The 21,806-nt window shown below is 39.2% G+C and overlaps 1 long non-coding RNA gene across 1 annotated transcript in view; it reads left to right on the top strand.

Moving 5' to 3' along the window:
• The window catches only part of LOC116148444 (uncharacterized), a 1,308,953-nt gene that overhangs the window by 306,426 nt on the left and 980,721 nt on the right, over nucleotides 1-21,806 (top strand). Inside the window, exon 4 of the long non-coding RNA XR_004131959.2 lies at nucleotides 17,710-17,960. This is a non-coding gene — a long non-coding RNA (uncharacterized LOC116148444). The remainder of the gene's footprint in view (nucleotides 1-17,709; nucleotides 17,961-21,806) is intronic.

The following is a 21,806-nucleotide window of genomic DNA, read 5'->3' on the forward strand; positions in this document are numbered from 1 at the left end:
CTGGTAGCACATACTGTATCTGAGATTGATCAGAACAAAGCCATAAACCCCCCCAGGTACACCTGGGGGAATGGATGGGATGTAATACAGGAAAGTGGGTGCTAATAATAGGACCATTAACAAGAGTGGAAAATCTAAGGTTGGGGAAAACTGCCGATATCTCATATCTGGGGTGAATTTTCATTTTTCTTTTTCAGAATGTCAAGAAATTATAGAAGCCAAAGGAATAATCAGTATAGCTTTCAGTCTAGAGTCAGGGGATTTGCTAAGGGGTTGCTGTAACTTCACACTTGAATCTACCCACCTGCTCACTGTTGCTGGAGTTAGCAACACTATTGCTTCCGCCTGCCTTTTACCTTTCAATCTAATTTGTATGACTTTCACTGGGAGAAGATAAGCTGGAAGCCTGCTGGCAGGGTGTTTTCATATAGGTTATACGTGGGAGTTAGTTACATATTGCATGCAGTCTTCAACTCCTAATTCACAACCTGACAATCGATTAAAATGCTTACTAATTACTAGCTTTTGCTATCATAAATCTTCTTCAGCAATATCACACAAAATTAACTATTCCTCTAACTGTTATAAGTATGTAAAACTACTGTAGGGTGAAGATTATCAAGGTCTATAATAAACAGATTGGTTAATTATAGCCCCCTTCTCTTGTATTAATAGAGTCCTAACTCCCCTCGGTCTACGAATTCTCTTTGTCTGAGGTATCATGCTAATGTAATGCAAGCCCTTCTTTAATTTCTGAAGACATAGGAAGGAGGGTCTTTTAAAGCTTTGTTTTCCAAAGATACAGTCATGGAATAACTGCTATTTTACACACAGGACTACATTTAGTTGTTCACGACAATACTGTGAGACAAATAACTCAGGTACGTCTGCTTTACAGGTGGACAGGTTGTGGACCACTTGAACTGAGCAGCAGGCACAAACTCACAGAGTTATTAAGCGTCACAACCGCAGAGTCTGAATTCCCAACCGCTGCACGATGTTACTTCTCAGAGTGTAGATAGGATTGTATCTCCAGACTCCTACCATTGAATTTTTCCTCTCCAAACAGAATAACTCTCTCTCTCTCCCTCTCTCTATTTATATCTCTATCTGTATCTTAAAGAATCCTTCCCTAGTCTCCCCCTTAAATTTGTAAAGCCTCCCCACCTTTTCTCTGGGAATTCACATCTGTGTCTTCCTCTCAAACATTTCTTAAATTTTATTGGATCCCTTGGCCATTCCTCTCCTGGCCAACCAGTATGATAACAATATTGCTACTTATATATTTCAATTGTCCTCAGACACAACTGTTTACTCCATAAAATGGCAACACTTACCAAATAATTAAAAAACTATCTCAGGAGAAAATGCCCTCTTTTTAAAGGTTTCTTTTTTTTAATGAGGTTTATTTATTTATTTTTCACAGAGGTGCTGGGGATTGAACCCAGGACCTGACGCATGCTAGACACACATTTTACCACTCAGCCTTACCCTTCCCGCTGAAAATGCCCTCTTAGAGGACTCCTTTGTACATTATAAAGAAATGCAACTGAGAGTTGCTTGTTTGTTGTATCTATGTGTAAGACAGGATCTGAACTTGAAAGTAATAAAATAGAATTTTTAAACTGTATTTCATAACTCGGTCTTCCCCATTCATTTGGACTGAATTTTCCCTAGTTTATATAAATTAATCGTCATACTTGACTCTCCCTGTAGGTGTGTACACACACACACACACACACACACAAACAATTCATGCAGATACAATCGCAGTTGTTTTCTCTTTTCATCTTACGTTGCTTCATCCATCCATTTGAAATGTAACAAAATTACAACACCAGCTTCTTTTAACTATGCAATGTTGATTGAATGCAGTGAATTAACTAGAGAAAGAAAATGGTGCCCAATCATTTATTGAAGTTATTGCTCAAAAGCTATATATATATATATATATATATATTTTTTTTTTTTCCCCTAGCTACCCCTCAAAATTCTTCCCAGAGGATGTAGCTCAAATTAGTCAGCTCCAAAGGGTTAACACAAGCACCATCAAGCCACTCCTTTACCTGGCAAATTATATCACTCTTCAGCATATGTCACTCGCACAACTTTTCAACTCTTTCCTTCCTAAGATAATAGGCCCAGAAGCTGGATGATGCTGCGCTTCGGCACCTGTCATTTTGACATTTCATGCTTTCTTTAGAAAAGAGAAGTTGGTAGAATGTGAGAAAAGTGGAACTTTGACAGGTTGTCAGAATATCTTGCAGCACAAACCAACCTGCCAGCCAGCCTGTTTTCTGGTATATTTCAAAGTCTCCTAGCAAACGAACTGAAGGTACCGACGGAAGAACTTCTTAAGTAGGAAGATTCCTTACTTTTTACAGATTGAAATTAAATAATTTTCACCTGAAATTGGTTGAAATTTTAGGCGGCTTACTTACAGTTGCATATCAAATAAAATAGAACTTGGACGAAGCAAAATTGATGAAAGTAACTTAGCTGTTCCTTCATTTGAATTTAATAGTCTTTGATTGCAGATGGGCCTCTGTTAAGTACAAAACAGTTCATGAAATATATGACCTTGAGTTTGCAACCAGCAAATAGTCAGTGTCATGTTCAAACTAAAAGGGTCTGGAATGCAGGCACAAGCAAGGGAGCAGGGAAAAATAGGTCAGGGACGATGCCTTTAAGAACGCTACCAACAAATGGAGTGAAAATGTGGGTAAGCTGTGAAAAGCCATGGGAAATGGCCGTGCAGACACATGGTCTGTAGAAAATACGTTAGTGGGGGCAAGATATCCTACCAACTCCACTTCAGTTGTGAACGTTTCCAGTTGCACAGACTGCTCAGAAGGAAAAACAAATGGTACAATATAGTGGAGTCAAATTATTGATGGGGAAAGTATTTTCTTTCTTTTATCTGAACCTGATACCAAGAAAAATAAAAAAGAAAGAAGAAAATGTTATGTAACTCCCCTGGGACTCCTCATATCATTTTTTTAGAGATCATTTTGACTTTCCTAACATCAGTTTTTTCAGATTCCCCTTCCCTATCCCGAGTTAGTAACTATAAATCAGCCCGTAGTTCCTTCTGGTATGATTTATATGTCTTTCTATGTATACCTTTGAAGCTACTTTTAAAAGGAAGATTATTTGGGTTTTGTTTAATTGAGATTTTTATGGCGTCTAGGGGACACATGCCAACAGTTAATGGTCATCTAACTTCTGCAATAAACCTTTCATCGGTGACTATTTTTTTAAATGACAGACACTGTTAAAATCATTGCATTGTATTTAATGCAGTCTCCATTTGTGTGACACAGTGCACTCCCCTAGCGTTACATCCCCATTTTCTCTCTGAAACAAGATTTAAAGGATATAATAACCTGCCCCACTGGCTTCTAAAGGAAATCTTCTTGAAACACAACTGTTACTGTCTAAATGACTGTTTGACTGTGTGCCTTCCCCAGCACATTCAACACATTGTTTAGAACAAAGGGATGATCACTGGCAAAGGCTAGCCCCGAATCTCCTTGTTGAGAAGCAAACAAATAAATAAAACAGTTAGCTCCAACAGAGCATTTACCAGGTAGACATGGAACATAATCAATAAGAATGCCTTGAATTTGAGTGCGGCCCGGCCAGGCAAACTAAATCTCCATGTGAAAGATCAGCGATGGCACAGGTGTTAATCAATGGGTAGCTCAGGCAATTGGCAGACGGAGGATGTGTGCAGGGGAAAGCAGAGATGCCGTGACGAAGAAAGCTAGCTCTCCAAGGTTCTGACAAGTTTTAAGGCATGTCCATTCTTATTGTAAGCATTTTTCTTAAAGCAACGAGAGGGGATCTGCTCCTTAATACCAATAAACCCCTGATTCTAACAGAACTTTCTAAGCAAATGTGAGCCTATCCCTAAAACATCATTATTCTTTCCATCTGACGATTTTATTTCTGAACATTCTGCTTTTCACCTGATAGCAAAATATAATGCATTTGCCTAAGTCCTTGCAATTCTGTTCATATATATTAAACTGTTACCTGGAGGACATTTTTTTTTTCATTTAAAGTTTTTGCATTAACTGTCTCTTTTGCAACTCAGCCTCTTCTTGTTAGTTGGCATGCATTGTATTTTCTTTTTTAGGATGATTCACTCCACACATACACATATATATATACAGTTGTTTGTCATTTTTCTATTTTTTAATGAGGAGTGTATGTGTCAAAAAGTCTACACTGTGATTTAGGAGACCCAGATCCTAATTCTTTTTGCAAATATGGGATCTAAAAAAAAAAAAAATCACTTCACTTTCTGAATGCTTGTTTTCAAATCTATAAAATAGTAATAATATTACTGACTCATAGTTTATTGTGAAGTGTATGGGATTATATTTATATAATATATAAAATGATACCTGAAAATCGGCTAATGTCTAATAACCTGGGAGGAATTGAGACCTGATTCACTCTTTGACGTATTATGCTCAGGGAACCTTGTACTTTTCTTTATTCCTCCGATTTCTGAGCATAAGCCATTCCTGTGTATCTATTAAGCACCAATAATTAACTATTAAATTATTAAATATCATATCTGTTTATTAATTCTCCCATTATGTTTCTGTCCTTTGGAAACTGGTTATGACAGTTAACTTACACTAAGTTATATGTGTCTATAAACTTCATTTTCAAATGCTATAAAAACCTGTGGAAGTCTCATCACTCTTCCTTCACCAATAAGGAAACTGAGGCAATGACTGTTTAAGTAATTGATCTGACTATGAGTAATTGGAAGAGTCGGTGTTCAAATTCTTGTGAGTTTGATTTAAGAGCCTGAACCACACAGCTTCCTTCCCATCAGCTTCTCCATATCTTATCCTTCCCCCACTGTTCACACTGTGTCCCACTTTCCAAAGTTTTCTCTTTATAATTCTGCCAACTACAATCCTATGTATTTTATTATCTGATGTTTGATATGTTTTAGGCATGTCTCCCTATATAGACTGTGTAGAACTTCAGAGAAGAGGTCATGTCTTCAAAGTTGATCTACCTGCCTTAGGAGCAGACCAATAGCAAGCAGTATTATGTGGACCTGATACTAGGAATCAAGACTTTTCTGAAGCATATGGTTCCTATGTGAGACGTCTAATTGTGGAGAGTGTTAAAAGACTTCAAAGAAGCTCATTTCAGTAGAGCTGTAGATGCCCCTACTATGTGTATATTATCTTGTTGGAAAAATAGGGGTAAGAAAATGAATGACTTCTCTTCTCTTTCCTGCTGTCCTGCTCATCAAGTCCTCTCTGTTGCCCAGAGACTCTTTGGGAGCCAGATGCATATTTCAGATATGCTCAAGTTTTCTGCAGCCTTGCGTCTGAAATTTGTCTCTATTTTAGTAAGTTTTCATGCCATAAATGGCTTTGTATATGTGCATCAATGTAGGGCTCTTAACAGCAGAATAAGGAATAGATCAAACTGAATAACTACGAAGAAAAGCCTTGAAAAATATACAGTGTACAAAAACAGGCAAATAGAGGCAGTTGTGAGTCTGGAGGGCCAATGTGGTGGGTGGAAAGTAGCAGTAACCTTCCCGATGGTTATCTCCATTGCAACTGGAAAAGGGTAGGAGACCATGTAGATCAGTGCATCTAGTTCCACCAGTAAAGAAGAATGTAGCCCACAAGCAATGAGACCTGGTGTGAGTTACATAGGAAATCGAAGTCTCTAGCCACCAGAGAGTCTTAGTGAAGGGCACTTTTTTGGACAGACTTAGGGAAGAAGCAGGCTAATTGGGTAGAAACAAAGGAATTACATGGGTCAAGGCACATGGACAAGAAAAATTCTGGAGCAGTACTGCAACCTAGGACCCATGGCTCATATAGGGCACCCTGGATGGAAGGGATAAGATGTGAGGAGAGGTGATGTGTGAGAAAAGATGTGAAAAGAAGAGTTACCAGATTTCCTTAGGGAGTCTCCTCTCAGTGGATCCTGGGTCTAGAGTTCATGGTAATTGCAAGTGTCTTAAAATGGTGGGGTGGTCAAGCTCTGTATATAATCCCTGCCTCTGAGAAGGCTGAATAACACTTCAGATGGAGTCACCAGTGACTTAGCTCTGAAAACATGATGTGGAAAGAGCCGGGAGAAAGTAGTGTGGCAGCCCATAAAAAGGCATCCAACTTCAGCTCCCAGAGCACCTCAAAAATTGCAGCCTCTAAAACAGCTGTCAGCCACAGCAGAGGGAGATTGACTTCCTTTGCAAACAGTCTCCTCCCTTTTTTTTTTTTCTTTTCTTAGAGCAAGCTGATAAAATTTTTGAGTAATTTTTTATTAAGTTTTTTAAGCTATAAGAAGCATATTTGGACCAGTGCAATTCTATATTCTATACCCATGATTGGTTAGGGAAGAAAGACATCTCAATAAGAGTATTTGTCCAAAAGACTACATAGATAGATTCAAGATACTTTAAGGAAATTGATCATTATCAAAACATGTTAACTCAGTGATTACATTATCATAGCATTAAAAATTTTGAGTTCTGACTCGATATCCCCACCTGCAAGCCCCCGCACCACTGACCATCCCAATCTCAAGCTCCATAGTTTCCTCCATCTGTTATTTTAGTTCCACAGAAACGATAACTTCTACACTTTCTCTTTCTCTGCTTTCTTTCCATTCAGGGACAAATGGGAAATTTGGGCCTGATTTTAAGAGTCACTTAAACCAAATCATACAAAATCTTTTACGTTCATTTAAAATCTTTATCTTGTGTCTTTTTGAGCCAGTACAAAAGGAACAGCTTTAATCAAAGCTTTCAATATTGTGACTTATATATGTGTTCTTCGTCCAGAGTTCTTGATTCACAGATCCCAAAACCGTTGGAATTTCCTAGTCTTCAGAGTGTTAATTTGCAAGTGTTTTTTATTACATCAATGAGGTGACTTTTGGAAGGCACCTGAGGATGGGGGCTGGTTGCCAGTGGAGCCATTGTGCAGTCATGTAGGACTAAAATCTTAACTTGTGGGTGGCTATGCTATCTTTGAGTGGATATTGTCAGAATTGGGTTGAATTCATAGATACCAGCTAGGTGTCTGAGAATTGCTTGTTGGTGTGGGGAAATCACACCATCCACACCCCAAATATGCCAGAAATTGGGGTCCCAAAACACCTCAAAAGAATGCTTAATATAGTCATTTGCATTCACACATGACCCATGAGATTTCACTTAAATTACAGTTAAAAAAAAAATCACATGCTCTCTGTGGCTCTTTAAGAAAGCATAATCTTTCTTGGTGATACAGCTTCTATCTGTGTTTCATCATTACACAAAGTTTACTCGTTTCTATCCCTGTATTTTCCTGGGAAGAGGAGTGGAGGCGAAAGATGATTGTATGCTATTTTTGAGCATTCAGTCCAACAGACGTTCTTTTTTGGGAATAGACAAAATTCTCGTACAGATGATTTTATGGTATCTAAAGAGAGACCGTCCACATAAAATTTTGTCTTAAAAAACTGCAGTCCTCAAATCCATCGAACCTTCTCAGACCTCCCAGATGATTTTATGCTGTATTATAATGATTGTATTGTCTCTCTCCGTAACTTTGAATTTCTTCAGAGCTAGTTCTACATCCACCTTTTTTTTTTTTTTTGTAAATCGCTTGACACAAATTTTGGCCCCATAGTAGGCACCCAATAAAATCTCGTAGAATATATGAATTATACCATGGCCTAAAAGGCTGATTCCATTGCTGCTGCATTGCTCACTGAGGTGGAGGGTGAGATACTTGTGGATATTGGCCCCACTTTAGTTTTACTTCTTCGGTGTTATCCCTCCATCTCACCTCCTTCTCCCTTCATCGGCTCTGTCAGTTGTCCCTAGACTCCAGAGGGCGGAAAGAACTTGCTCTATCAGGATCAATATTTCTCCAAGTTTTTTTTGCTTCACACTTGAACTTCCTCTTTAGAAACTCAAAAGTGAAAAAGTCTTTGGACTCACTGCCTGGTAATTGTGTCCACTTGACTAGTTTCTTAGAGAGGAATGGCTCACTAGGTAATAAGGAATAGAGTCGAGTGGAGGCGGGGAGCTGATGGATAAGAATATATGTCTATCTGTCTCCTTTATGTTACTATTGAGTGAATGAAGATTTCTATAATTTTAACAATAAAAATGCATAACATACTGTTAAAAAGTTTATGTGGAAAAGGCCTTAAATCATTAGCTGTTATGGCCAAGTAAGTGACCAAGACTTCTGTGTTGACTCTCCAGCTGAGAACTACCAGAGTCATTGCAGAGTCTGGTCATCTGCAAAAGGGAAAAATAAAAGGTACAACAGTCTAGCAACTGTGTCGGGGTTTCCTGCCCTCCATTCGCTCATGGTGCCCTCTGCCACATCTTTCAGTACCTTAAGCCTGGTTATCTTCAGGGCAGGGAGACCTCCGTGCTGGAACTTCCCCTGATATCAGAGCATGAGCACAGACTTCCTATAGGAAAGATCAAGCTGCCCGTCACCTGCAAAATGTGTTTGTTCCAGTCTGAGAGGGCTGGAGTCTCTGTGATGGGGACATCATTAAAAGGCACAGAGAAGCTAGAGTCAACTTTGGAGGTACTCGTAGCAAATCAAAACAGTTTTTTGTTGTTGTTGTTGGTTTTTTTTAAATAAAACTCACTTCATTCTGAAAGATTCCAAAGAGCCAGGCAGACTGCATGGCTTAGCAACAGTGGAATACTGATAACTGAAATCGTTCACCCTACCGCATTGCAGAAAGGAGGAAATTTAGGGCAAGGACACAGAGGTGGCCCCTGCTCCTCTGCAGTGCCATGTAGCCTTTCATGTCCCCACAGAATTTGCTTTTTAAGGCATTATCTGAAAGACGCACACATTCTAAATTGTGCAACACTCAATTTATCTACCTTGGAAGGATGAATGGTCGAGTGCGTCCTGCTGAGATCTGAGCCTCTGCGTCCAGGGATCCGAAACGTTTGAACCAGCGGCTGAGACCACTCAGCGACTCTCCACCCTCCAACAGGACGGCCTCTCTGCACAGGAGTTTCACTCCACCAGCCATTTCCCCTTCCACCCTTGTAGCTTTCCAGGAGCTAAACAGAAGTCAAAAGGAAAACATTTTTTAAAAAGTAGACAGGTTACCCCCTCAGAATTTTCTGTGCATCAGAGTGCTATTAAAATCTTTGTGTTCTTTGTGGCAACGTGACAGACACCATGGAAAAGCAGCTCAAGACGAAGTGAATGCCTCTGATTCAATTTCTAGATGAAGGACAGAGGCTCAGGATGCTGGGCTCTCAAGTCCCAAATGCAAGTCTTGTTGATTCTACCTCAAAAATGTACACAAATATATCTCCTCTTCTCCGTCTTAACTGCCACCAATGTAGTACAAGCCAGCGGCATCTCCAGTGAATTAGACTTCCTAAACAGATGGTATCACCTCTCTTTTTAAAACATTGTGATTTTTTTTTATTTACTTAGAAGAAAATATTAATTCCTTTATGTAGCCTACAAAGCCCTGTATGTCCTGGCCCCAGACTGTTTTTCTGACCTGATTTTCTATTGCTCCCCCTACGCATTATACTCCTATGACCCCTTTCTTCCACCCCGCAGACACACCGAGCTCATCCCCACCGCAGGGCCCAGGCACTAGCTACCCCTTCTACCTGGGACTCTCCCGTCCCACTGTGAAATGACTGGCTCTTCTTCTCTCATCAGTATCGAGCTCAAGTCTCAGATTCTCAAAGGACTTTTACCCAACAATCCTACCAAGTATTGTCTTCTCCCCTATTACTTTTATCACACAATCTTGTTTTTTCCCCCCATTACTATTTCTACCATCTGGATTAATTTTGCTTACTTTGTTAATATATAGTTTCACCCACTAAAAATAAATTGTTTATATAAAGAGGAACTCTACTTCTCTTGTCCATTGCTCTATCCCCAGGACACAGGACAGTTCCTGGAGCCTTGTAAGGTTCAAAATTGTATTGGAGAGAAGGCAAAACAAACTAAAGAAAAAAATGGAAGTTAGGATTAAGAGTCAGTCTCTGCTATATAGTAAGTTCTGCTGCATAAAAATTATAATGCATCAAGTAATTTTTCACAAATTGTTTAGTGAAGAAAAAGGCATGAAAAAGCAATTTGTATAGTAATAGCACATTGGACATTTATTTGCATGCCTGCATGCATGCACAAATATGTTTTGTGAATAGTGTAGAAAGTACGTTGAAAGAAAATTCACATCAGTATTTTGACTTCATTCTGTAGTGTTTTCTGTTCCTTCATTGTCTTAATTTTCAAGACAATAAACATATAGTACTTCTGTTGTAAAAAGTTACCTTACATCTACAGACCTGCTTTGCTCAAGACTCTTAGTTGCAAACACAGAAATGCAACTCAAATTGGCTTAAGCAAATCAAAGTTTTTACTAGATTATGCAGCTGTTTTGCCAAAAGGCCAATGGTGCCACAGCCCTTTTACCTTTATTTGGTCTTGCATCTTGTATTTTGGCAAAACTTTCTCCAAGAGATGGAGAATGTGACTGCTAAATGCCTTCAGGTTTACATTTTTGACTTGAAATTAAAATTCAAGTGGAAATTAAATTTAAAGCTGCGATGCGGAAGGAATTCTCTTCTCCACTAGCTTCAACAACAACACAAATCTGTAGAAATGGCCCTGGTGGGGCAGGTCTGGATATCCAGACCTCTGAATGACCTCTGAACTGGTCATTGTACCTTCATCAGGGCCACATGCCTGTCCTTAGATGAGGAGTGGGAGTGACAGGGAAGTACCAGAAAGCATTAAAAAATAAATAAATAAAGTCATCAAACCCTTTTCACCACTAATTTAAACTACTTCTGCAACTTATAAATTACCTTTTTAAAAGAGATGCTCTGGGGTTGGTTTTGTTTTAAGACCGGGACCTGTACCCAAGTCCTACCACAATCACTTACGGAGCCGGAGGGGAGATACAGGAAGTCGAAATTAGAAAAATCAGTTCTCCTCCTGAAGTAGAGGTTTTCTGTATAATTTGGAGAGGTCTCTGAATTCACTGAAGGTCCTCCATGTATTTCCTAGGCGGGGTTTTACAGGGTCCATAAACAGCACACTCCTTTCCCTCTTTAGATTAAGAAATAGGTATACGATTCAGAGAGACAAATATCAACATATCAACTTTATAACTAAGACTGGAAGGCTAGCAAACTGGAGGATGTGACTGATATGAGAGGTCATTTAGGCTTGATAATCCTCGAAATCAGATATACCCATCCACCCCTTCGCAGACTGCAGGGGACAACTTCACCTCAATGACCCTCATACCAGAGCCTGCTCTGCCAAGATTCCTTATAGGTGGGAGAGCAAACCAGAATGTGTGTTCTCTGCATCAGTCATACTGAGAAAGAGAACTGGTGAGACTTGCATGACCAACCCCTACTCTCAAGCTACCAATCAGAAAAGTCAGTTCAAGTTTGAGGGGTGTATATATATATATATATGGCTAAGATGAAATCAGAAACTTTAAAGATAGCATCCCTAAATAGAAATAGAAGCTAAGTCTGAAGGAATTTGCCTTTTTAATACCCTAGATTTTAATTACCAGACTAGATTCCCCTGTTACTAGTCTATTTCTGTTTTTTTTTTTTAACCCTTATACAATTTTGATGTGTATTTTCTATTACATACTATGGTCCTTCCAGAGCCTCTACTGAATTTTGAGTCAGAAACTAAAAATGGATCTGTTTGAAATGTTCAAAGCCATATCCATCGGCACCCTTGCAGCTCCACATAATAAACTGAACACAGGAGCAATGGCGCTATTAAGTTGGTGGAATCACTGATTTTTTTCCTACGTGTAATGGTCACATTAAAAGCTGAGGTTTTCAACAGATATAATATTAAGTAATTCAGTGCTTTATCAAACTAACAAAGAACCTATGACCTTCAGTGGGAAATGTTTATTGAGAAATGGCTAGGAATGTAAGTATTTTTACCACACATTTTATTTTGGCAAAAGCATCCTATTCCACTAGTCAAAATAACATCTCCAGCTTGACTGCACTGTCTGCATGTCTTACATAGAAGGAGTAAGAAATGTTAATGCAGAAACAATAAGTTGATCAAATTCTTTTATTACTTGTTCTGTTTATCTAACTGTAAGGGGGAAATGTGCTTAGAACATCCTGCCATGATCATTGGTTCCCAAATGCTATTTCACAGTCCCACTGTATTAAGACCACTTAGGGTTTGCAAAGTACAGACACTTAAATCCAAGGTCAGATATATGGAATCCCAAAGGAAGGCCAGTAATTTTGGCAAGCACTCCAGATGATGTGGATGGGCAGAAACATTGGGAAACCATGACAATCAAATGGGATTCTGGGTCAGAGGTCGTTCTGGGCTGCTTTTGTTTCTTCTTCCTTGTATGTTTTTCTCCCTTTGATGTGCATTCCCTCCCACATAGTCATGGAATGCCTGTGCTTAAGAGGCTTTGTGAGATGATTTAGTCTAATCTCATCACTGAGGGGTAAAGTGATGCGCGGGGACATGACTCAGCTGGCAAGTGCCTAGCTGGCTTTTGACCTTGCTGCCGTCATCTTTCTTGAGCCTTTCTTTGGAAATATTGTGGTGAACTCAGTATCATTAAGATATAAATGACTGACACAATTTAACTTTATTAACCAGAAGTATTTGTTATTTTGGCAAAAATCAATGACTTTGAGGTAAAGAAAAAAAAAAAACAAACCTGAATTTGTGGAGTTTTAAGATGCAGAGGAAAAGGGGAAAAAGAGAAGGAGGAGAGAATACTGAGGAATAAACTCTTAAAACTCAAATTTCATATAGTTTGTAATCTTCTCTTCATCAAACCAGCTCTCTTTGCAGGGTTTCATGACTGACCCAGAGTGTTGATAAATCTTAAAAACATTACACCATATTAATGCATTCTTTCTAAGTCTTTTGTCCATCTATAAGTTCTTTCACCAAAATGAAATCATGATATTCCTGCTGTTCTGTAATCTCACTTTATTTCGTTTAAAAATAATCAAGGATATCTTTTCAGCCTTCTATCACAAGATTTTAAATATCTGTATAATACTCCATTACATAAAAGATACCATAATGTATTTATTCAATCCTCTATTGTTAGACATTTATTTTTCAAGAGTTTGCTAACACAAACAATATTGTGATAGATATTCTAGAAAATCTTATATATCCATGAGGATTCCTTAGAATATATTTCTAAAAATAAGAATTATTAGAGACATGAATGTAGACAGGATTAAGTAATGATAATAAAAAATTCTAAGTGATTGTTTTTTAGAGAACAATGAATTTCAGATAATTTGCCTATTTTGGAAGGGAAGATAAATTGTAGGAATGAATGTGTGTGTCTGTGTGCGTGTGTTGACAAGTGCATTTAGAATGAAAATGAACATGTCAAACGTTTACAAAGGGCTAATATTTTAAAATTAAAAAATAAATGGGAGCAGATTATATAGTCAACATCACAGATTTATCTCTGTCCATCTATCATCTATTTAATTTTCTCATTATCTATTCCTCAAACCAAATACTTCTGAAATGAATTCTACAGATCAGTGGCAATCTTCAGAAAATAAACTCTCATTTTCAAAAAGAAATCTATGTGAACTGTCATCAGGTAGACAGCCTTTCGAAATCTTCATGGGAGAATAAAATATAAATCTAGATGGGGGATCTAAAGAGCCAATGAAAATGGCTCTTTTTAAATGGCTTCTTTAAAAATATTTTTTATGGAAACATCTGTTTAAATTTGAGAGTAGGAAAGAAACACAAAACAAAACTGAAGTGATAATAAAGGGTCAAGAGGAAAAACAAAAACCCTGAGTGAGATATCTTGTTAGAAGGAATACAAGAATTATCATCCTCTAAAAGGACGATGATTTGGAAAGTAGACTGAATTGACTGGGAGAGAAGTTGTCATTCCATATAAATGACCTGAGTAATTTAGTGCAAATGTTTTCTTGAAAGACTATGCCTTTTGAAAATGAAGGGGAAAAAAATGGTAATTGGTTAAGCGCTTGGGGAGATTTATAATTCCCCCAGAGAATCTGACAATACGGCTGAGACATTCAGCCACAATCAAAGCTTCGGTGTTGTATCCTTGGACTTTCTAAAACCTGGACGTGGAAATTAGACGCTGAGATGTATGGAGTGTGGTTGAAAGGAAATTGGATGGGGAATAAGGAGATTTGGTTTCAGCCTTGCCTCTGCTGCTCTATTAGTTGAGTGACCTTGGAAAAGTCAATTAAGTTTTCAACGTGTAGAGTTCTTATTTGAATGGAAATAGTTGATGAAATTGTAATTTATAAATCAGGAATGCAACTTAGTGTTCAGCATGCCGTCGGGCACCAAGTTGGTGTGCAGTATCGCTTTTTCCTGAATCAAAACGATTTTGGTGAGTGTTTTTATTTCATCATATGTAAGGAAGTTGGGGTTTTTTTTCCTCTTTTATGTATTCTTGAGTTCCTGCTATTTCCCTTTTTAATGCTGTATTTGCTTAATAATTTATCGGTTTTGCTGGGAGAAATGCAGAGCTGACCATGTAAAAATAAAAAGTACCTTTAAAGTGAGCCTGTAGGATCTGGGAGCTTCACATATGGATCTGTATTCAGGCTGAAACCCAGACATGTACAAGACTGAGGTTGGTATAGAATATTAAGGACGAAACTGGGAAAGAGAGAATCTATACAGAGTTTGTTTGAATGCTAATACATCATGAAATCACTGCTTTTTGGCTATTGGGATTTGCTGCCTAAGAAGTCTGCGGTTCAACAAAGAACAGGGTTCCCTACAGAACTCCTTATTCCGGCTCTAACCAACGCTCTAGGAGGAAAAAGGCAGAGTAGGTGTTAGGAAAGAAAACTGAGGAGATCTCAGGAATTGGGGAGGGATCCCTTGTTCTAGAATCTTACATATGTATAGCTGTTATTTTAATATTAATCAAGCCTTGGTGGCTGAATCCTGCTGGCTCTGTGAACACGACTCCTATCCACACAGCTGGTTGTTGAGTTAATATAGTTCTTTTATGGGTCCCCTTGTGCTCTTTTGATACTGTTTTCTGCATGCCGCCTCCCTACTGCATCCTGAGTGAAGTCACCGTACCTCTCTGAATTTAATGTGCTCTGACATGGGCATGTTCAGAACGGAAGATGCTGTGCTGATACAGGAAACGAGATCCATGGGAGGCGGTGCCTTCATTGCTTCGCCCCCTGCCAGGAGGCTGCGGGGAACCTCCCCAGAAAGAGCTGATGAAGAGGGAAAGCACACAGGCCACCTGGGCTCTGTGTAAGGAGAAGTGGAATCCAGAAACAACTCTTCCCAAGCGAGCATCTCTAGCTCTGTGGCCTCCCCATAAATCCTCACTGTGGAGTGAAACTGATTTAACAAGATATCTCCATTTCCTCTGAACAGCGGTGAAAATATTCCTACAGGACTTTATTAAGACAGACCCCAAAGTACTCATCAGGCCAATAAAAGAGAGGAATCCTGCTGTGACCTTTCTACCCACAACCCCACTGCAATTAAAGAAGCCAGTATCCAAGCAGATAGGTAACTTGATAAGCACACCAGGCGTCTGCCCATGCCCAAGGCCACCTTTTGAAAGGAAAGAGCCATTATTTTTTCCAATGGTACAGAAAAGAATCTGCAGGACATACAGGCTAAATTGAAAAGGCCTTAGAAGTACCTTAGGAGGTTAACAGTATAACCTGAAGCCAGGTTCCTATCAGTTAGGAATTCAGTATTTTGGGGGGAATTTGATGAGGTCCAAGGGGATGTTTGCAAAGGGGAACTGTGATTGGCCCTCTCACTTGGCAGTTGTTTGGCATCCTGTGCAGAGCTTGTAAGAAGTTCTTTATTTTCCATGTGGATCCTGGCACTCCTAACACAATATGTGCTCCATGCCAGTATGAACCGGGATGTAAATCACAGCATTTTCATTTCAGTAATGGGTTGAGGGGAAGGCGGGCTGGGGAGACATGATGTAGGGGCTCAGTTCTTATTAGGAAACACAAAATAGGAATTTGATTTTTCTCTTTTTTTCCTTCAAAAGCAAAAATTTGGCCAAAGTTTTAGATTCGGAAATAAGCCAAGTCCTGCGAATTAGTGGAGTGCATCATTATGGGCTGGAAAGGTAATTACTCCCGAGCTTGCTCTTGGACTTTCCCCTGACTCCCCATTCCTAACTCTGCTTTACAGTGTACCTGGTGGGAAATCTTTTTAATCCTCATTCGTGGGTTTCATTTGTTAACCCTAATGAGGGTTTGGGGATTTAAGACTCTTTGTCGTCCTTCAACTCGGTTAGTTTCTTAGAAAGGAAAATAAGAGGGGAAGATCACCTACATTTCCCTCTGATCTTGGGAAGTGTTAACGACAAAAATTTTCTCTATGGCTCACAGTTCAATTTCACACTCTGTACAAGGCTATCTTAGTGCTCTGGGGTTCCACAGATCAATTTCGACTGTGTATTTTTCTGTCTTTGTTTGCATTGTTCTTTTACCCAGCTGCAAGGCTCCTTTTCTTTTAGCAAAATGTCAAATGGTGGCGAATTTGCTCAATTAGCTTTGCAAATGTGTGTTTGACTTCCTGTGGCATTTTTTCTCTTCCTTTCTTTGTTGTGTGTTTCTTCTATTTCAAAGCGGGACATCAAATATATTCTTCTTTTGAACGAATTAGCATTTTAATTCATAGGTGATAGTCTGCAGTTGTGTTTCTGATTGTGTTTTTAATTAAAGGACAAATACACATGCATTCTTCTCCCATTTGATTCAATTATTTTGGAGGTGAGGAAAATACTTAAATTTCAGCTGCACTGAAGGTAATATTTTGACATAAAATAACTTTATCACGTAAAGGAGCTTAATCAATGGCTTGTGCGTGGCCGACGAACGACAAAACCACTCTTTTGCCATCTTGTTTGCATCAGCCTTTATAATTTTAGTGACAGGATCTGAAAACACGTGCAAAGAAACAATAAATCTTTTTGTTGATGTATCACAGGGATTGGAAAGGTTTATTTGTTCTCTAATAAGATAAAATCCACAAAGCAATTTTTAAAATGCTTCCTAGGGATTCTGGATTCTTATTTAAAGGGAGGAGGGGAGAAGACAGGCTGGGATCAGAGTAATGGAGGTAAAATAGGAAAATGTGTGAATCTCACCCCCATCCCTCCTCTCTCATGGAATCCTTTGGCATTTGAGTACGTTTTGGCAACCACGAAACAATAGTTTATTACCCTCATGAATCTCTTAGACCTCCTCTTTTTATAGCTAATGATGGTAAAAAAAAAAAAAAAATAATGTTTGTCCCCTTTTCCGTTTCCCTCAAGTGGAAAAGAGGTGGGTACAACACATGAGATTCAGCTGGAGGTCTTCAAAGAGCCACTCCACTGCTGGTGCCTGGCGCCTCTTGTCTGTACCAGGATTTAGTTGCTTTGAAGTTAATTCAGAGATTATATTTGAAAAATTCTTTAAGTGAGAATGTGTATTATACCTTTTCCTAAAGTCCTCTGGAACATCTGGGTAAAATGAAGCTAAGCGGTCCCCTAGTGTCCATTTCAACCACGGGGTAAGAGACGAGCTGTAGTTTTTGAGGTTCCTTCTTCTGTTACTGATCAACAGGACGGTGGAACCATTGACAACAAGGCTTTTGTCTCTTTCTTTCCTCTCCCCATCAGACTTCAGTTTGGCTCCCCCGACCCCAGCTTGAAAAAAAGAGACTTTCCATCGTGGCATGGCTCATGAAGTTAGCAGACACACCTGAGGCGCACGGCGTCCCGCAGGGAGCTAGTGGGCTAGACTCTCCAGGTGCTATCAGTGAAGTATCGCGTGAAGCCGTGGTAGTAAGAGTGCTTTCCCCAGCCTCAGAAGAAGGGTGCTGGCCACGGAGGAGGGAGGAGGCTCGCTGCTGAACGGACATTTGCTCAAGGTTAGTAGCCTGTTTGGTATCTTTGGTTTGGGAGAACCTTTCTTTTCCTCTGTAAAAGCACTGTGCTCCCCAAAGTAGGGGGGTTGGTGTGCAGAGTGAAAACAGTAGATGAGCTAATGCATTGAGCAGGCTGCTGTGAGCAGGTCTTATCTGACCTCAGTCTGAGGAGGAGGAGAGGTTGGGTGAGCCCAAAAGAGATGGGAATGGAAGAGCCTTGTGTGTTTCTCCCCAAAGAGCCAATAACCTGTAGAAAAATGTATGTAAAGCCGTCATCATCTGAGTAGCCGGCTGTTTAAGAGCAGACAAATAAGACTGAAATCCCAGGTTTGGGTTACAAGTTTTCCGAGGTAACGTCTTCAGTTCAGTGCTAAAATCTTGTCGTATGTGAAGTTAACCTTTTTTTTTTTTTTAAATAACTTAAAAACATTAAAGTAGTCAACATGTTGAAAATAAATACTTCGAATTCCTTATGCTTAATTCAAATTTAATAGGTTTCTATTTTGAACTAAATGTAAGATTGCGGGAATAATGAGGCCATCATTTTTCATTGCTCGGGGCCTCTGCATATCTGCAAGTCTCCTTGTGTGAGATGTTATTAATTTAAAGTGAGTCTAATTGTAATAAAGTTTGCCGCTCAAAAGAGTTTTCAACTTAAGTTCATTGTGTTAAATAAAATAATGGCCTAAGAATGAATAGATATCCATTTTTATCTTGAAGGGCAAACAATGACTAAATTAATTAAAGATTATTAACTGTCAAAAGTCACGCCCAAGATTGCATTAATTTATCAGCTCCAGCCTTCTCTGCTGATTTCTTGCTGTGTCTATGAGTTGTAAGATGTAATTTTGTTTGTTTTTCTTAAACTATTTTGTACCTCCTGTAACGAAACAACAGAAAAACCTCTTAAAATAGAGAACAGTTTTTTTTTTTTAATTTTAACTTATGTCCTCTTTTAATATCTAAGGTAGTGGACTATTCATTTACAAATCTAAGACTTTTTTTCTTTTTACTCTGTTATGGAAATTGAGAATTTCTCCCAGCAATGAAAGACAGTATCAACTGTTAAACATGGGTGTGGTCGAGTCTTGGTGTGTTTATTTCAGTAAATATTCTCATTTAGAAAATTCAGTTGCTCAATAGATTACTAATGAAAAGGCCAATAGGTAAATATTTGAAAATGTATTCTAATATATTTATTGAGGTCTTACCATATGCCAGGTTCAGTTCCGGGTAGTGGAAACGCAGCCGATAGTAAAACAGGTTAAAGATGTCTACTCTTCCTGAGTGCACATTATGAAAACAGGAATGTGATAATAAACTACGACTGTACTCTGGGGAAAAAATACGGAGCACAGAACAGGGATGTGATGGTGCCAGAGGCATGGGAGAGGTTGGAGGTCAAGTTAGAGTGTAAAACAGGTGAAGGTAGGCCTCACAGAGGAGATGAGATCTCCGCAAAGAGCAAGACGGGTGTTGGTGAGGGTGTGGAGAAAAGGGAGCACTGGGGCCCTGTTGGTGGGCGTGAAAATGGGTGCAGCCACTACAGAGAACACTACAGAAGCGCCTCAGAAATGAAGATTAGACTACCACCCGATTCAGTGACTCCCTTCTGGGTGTTTATCCAAGGAAAAAAAATACTCTAGCTCAAAAAGATACCTGCACCTGTGTTGCTGAAAGATCGCCCCCCTCCCCGAGTCCCTGATAAGCCAAATTAAAACTCAGAGACAGGGTCTTGGAGCTTAGAAGCAAAGAGACAGCTTCATTGCTTTGCCAGGCAAAGGGGACTCAGAGCAGTCTAATGCCTTCAGCACTGTGACCCCACCTTGAAGATGATGTAGAGTGGTTAAATAGCCATAGCTCAAACAATAAGACATCGACAGCAATCAACAGAATCATCACGCAGAGTGATGTCATGCTGCCTCCAGGTGGCCAATTCCGTAGAGGCTGGCGGTTGTCACTTTCCCAGTCTCTTTGTCGGGTAAGCGCCCAAGGTGTGGTCTTCTCAGTATGTAGCCTGTTTTGTAAGGTTTCAATTCCGTGACCTTCTCCCTGGAGAGCAACTCAGAAAGTATGATTATTACTTCAGATTACTGGAGTAAAGCAGAAAGAGTAAAATTAATAGCTTTGTTTTAACAGCGGGCCTGGAGCTGTGAGCAGCAACTGGTCAGTTGACCATTTTAAGCACAAGCATAAGAATAAACAATCTTTTAGCCTAAATGTGGCCATTTTATTAATTCTTCTTCACCTGCATGTTTATTGCAGCAGCATCTGCAATAGCCAAGATAGAGAAACAACCTGAATGTCAAGTATTGGACGCATGGATAAAGAAATTGTGATATGTATTTGAATATTACTCAGCCATACGAAAGAAAACATATACTATATGATCGCTCTTACATGTTGTATCAAAAAACAAAAACAAACACCACCAGCCTATGGGGAGAACAGATGGGTGGTTGCCAGAAGCTGGAAGTAGGGGGGGAATGGGAGAAATCCGTGAAATGTTTTGTTTTTGTTTTTTTTAGGTTACATACATAATTGAATAAGTCATAAATAATAATAAATAAATTTTAAATAATAATAAATTGTGGGGAGAGCAGAACTCTAAGCAGGTTGTGTTGTTTTAGAGCCGGAAGCCAGGGGATGAGGCTTTTGGGATGAAATGGTCCAAGTCTTTATGGCTGGTCTCTCCCTTGTCCTTTAGTTACTGGATGGATGGTCATTCTTTTACTTAAGAACAGCTGAGGTTTAACACATTCCAAATGCAATTTACTCATTGGTGACCTCCCAGGACAGTGTGGCTAGGGTAGAGAAAGGGGAAGTTCATGGACGTGAGCCAGAAGGGAGCTTAGAAATCACCTTGTCTAACTCTCTGAAATGACACAAGAGGGGCCTGAAGGGCTTAAGTGATTTGCCCAAGAAGTCAGTGACAAACCCTGGGCTGGAGTCTGACTCTCCTGACCTGCCCTTGGCACCTCCCTTCCCCAGCAAATCCTTGTGATGACCATCTCTGAATGTCACACAGATCATAAGTATTTGGGTATTTGGGCAAGTACACAGAAGTTTTGATGAAAACCTAGGGGAAACTGTAGAGGTCCTGTGGTAGCAGGTATGCGGGAACCTGTTTTTAATCAATATAATTGAAACAGCTGGAATTGAGAATGTTGTTTTCCTCATGTTTGGACTTTCTACCCTGGTTTAAACAGGTAGTGATTCTAAGATGTTAAATCCATTTTTTCTAACTATAAAAATAATTTGGGAGTACATAATAGCTGGAAAATACTAAAAAAAAAAAAAAAAAAAAAGAAAGAAAGAAAAAAAAGAAATACCAAAAAAAAAAGATAAAAGGAAAAAAAATCACAACCTCATTAACTAAGGGGTAGCCCCTATTCATATTATGTCATATTAACTTCTGATATTCTGTGTGTCTTTCTCTTCCTATAGCTCTCTTAAAAAAATAATAAATAATTTAAATAATGAAAAAAATTTTAATAAAATAAACTAAAATTTACCATATCAGGATGCTATTAGGACGAGGAATAATATATGCAAAGCACCTGTTCCATGGGCGGCAGGTACCCAGTAAATGGAGGCTGTTACTATGGTTGCCATCAGAACTCTGTCTTCACCGTGACAAACAGGAGAGGAAGACAATATAACTGGCAGCTTAGCCTGGATAACTCTTTGTTCATCCAGGACAAGCAGAGACTGTTTGCCAACCTGGAGAGAATGATAAATAGGGCAGGATTGCTTGTTGCCTGGGGCAGAGCTTTTCCCATGGCCACAAAAACAAACAAGCAAACAAACAAAACCAGGAGGAGTGAGGCACTTAGCCAAGCAAATAAT

Source organism: Camelus dromedarius, chromosome 27 (genome assembly GCF_036321535.1).
Source record: "Camelus dromedarius isolate mCamDro1 chromosome 27, mCamDro1.pat, whole genome shotgun sequence".
In the NCBI taxonomy this organism is placed as follows: Eukaryota; Metazoa; Chordata; class Mammalia; order Artiodactyla; family Camelidae; genus Camelus; species Camelus dromedarius.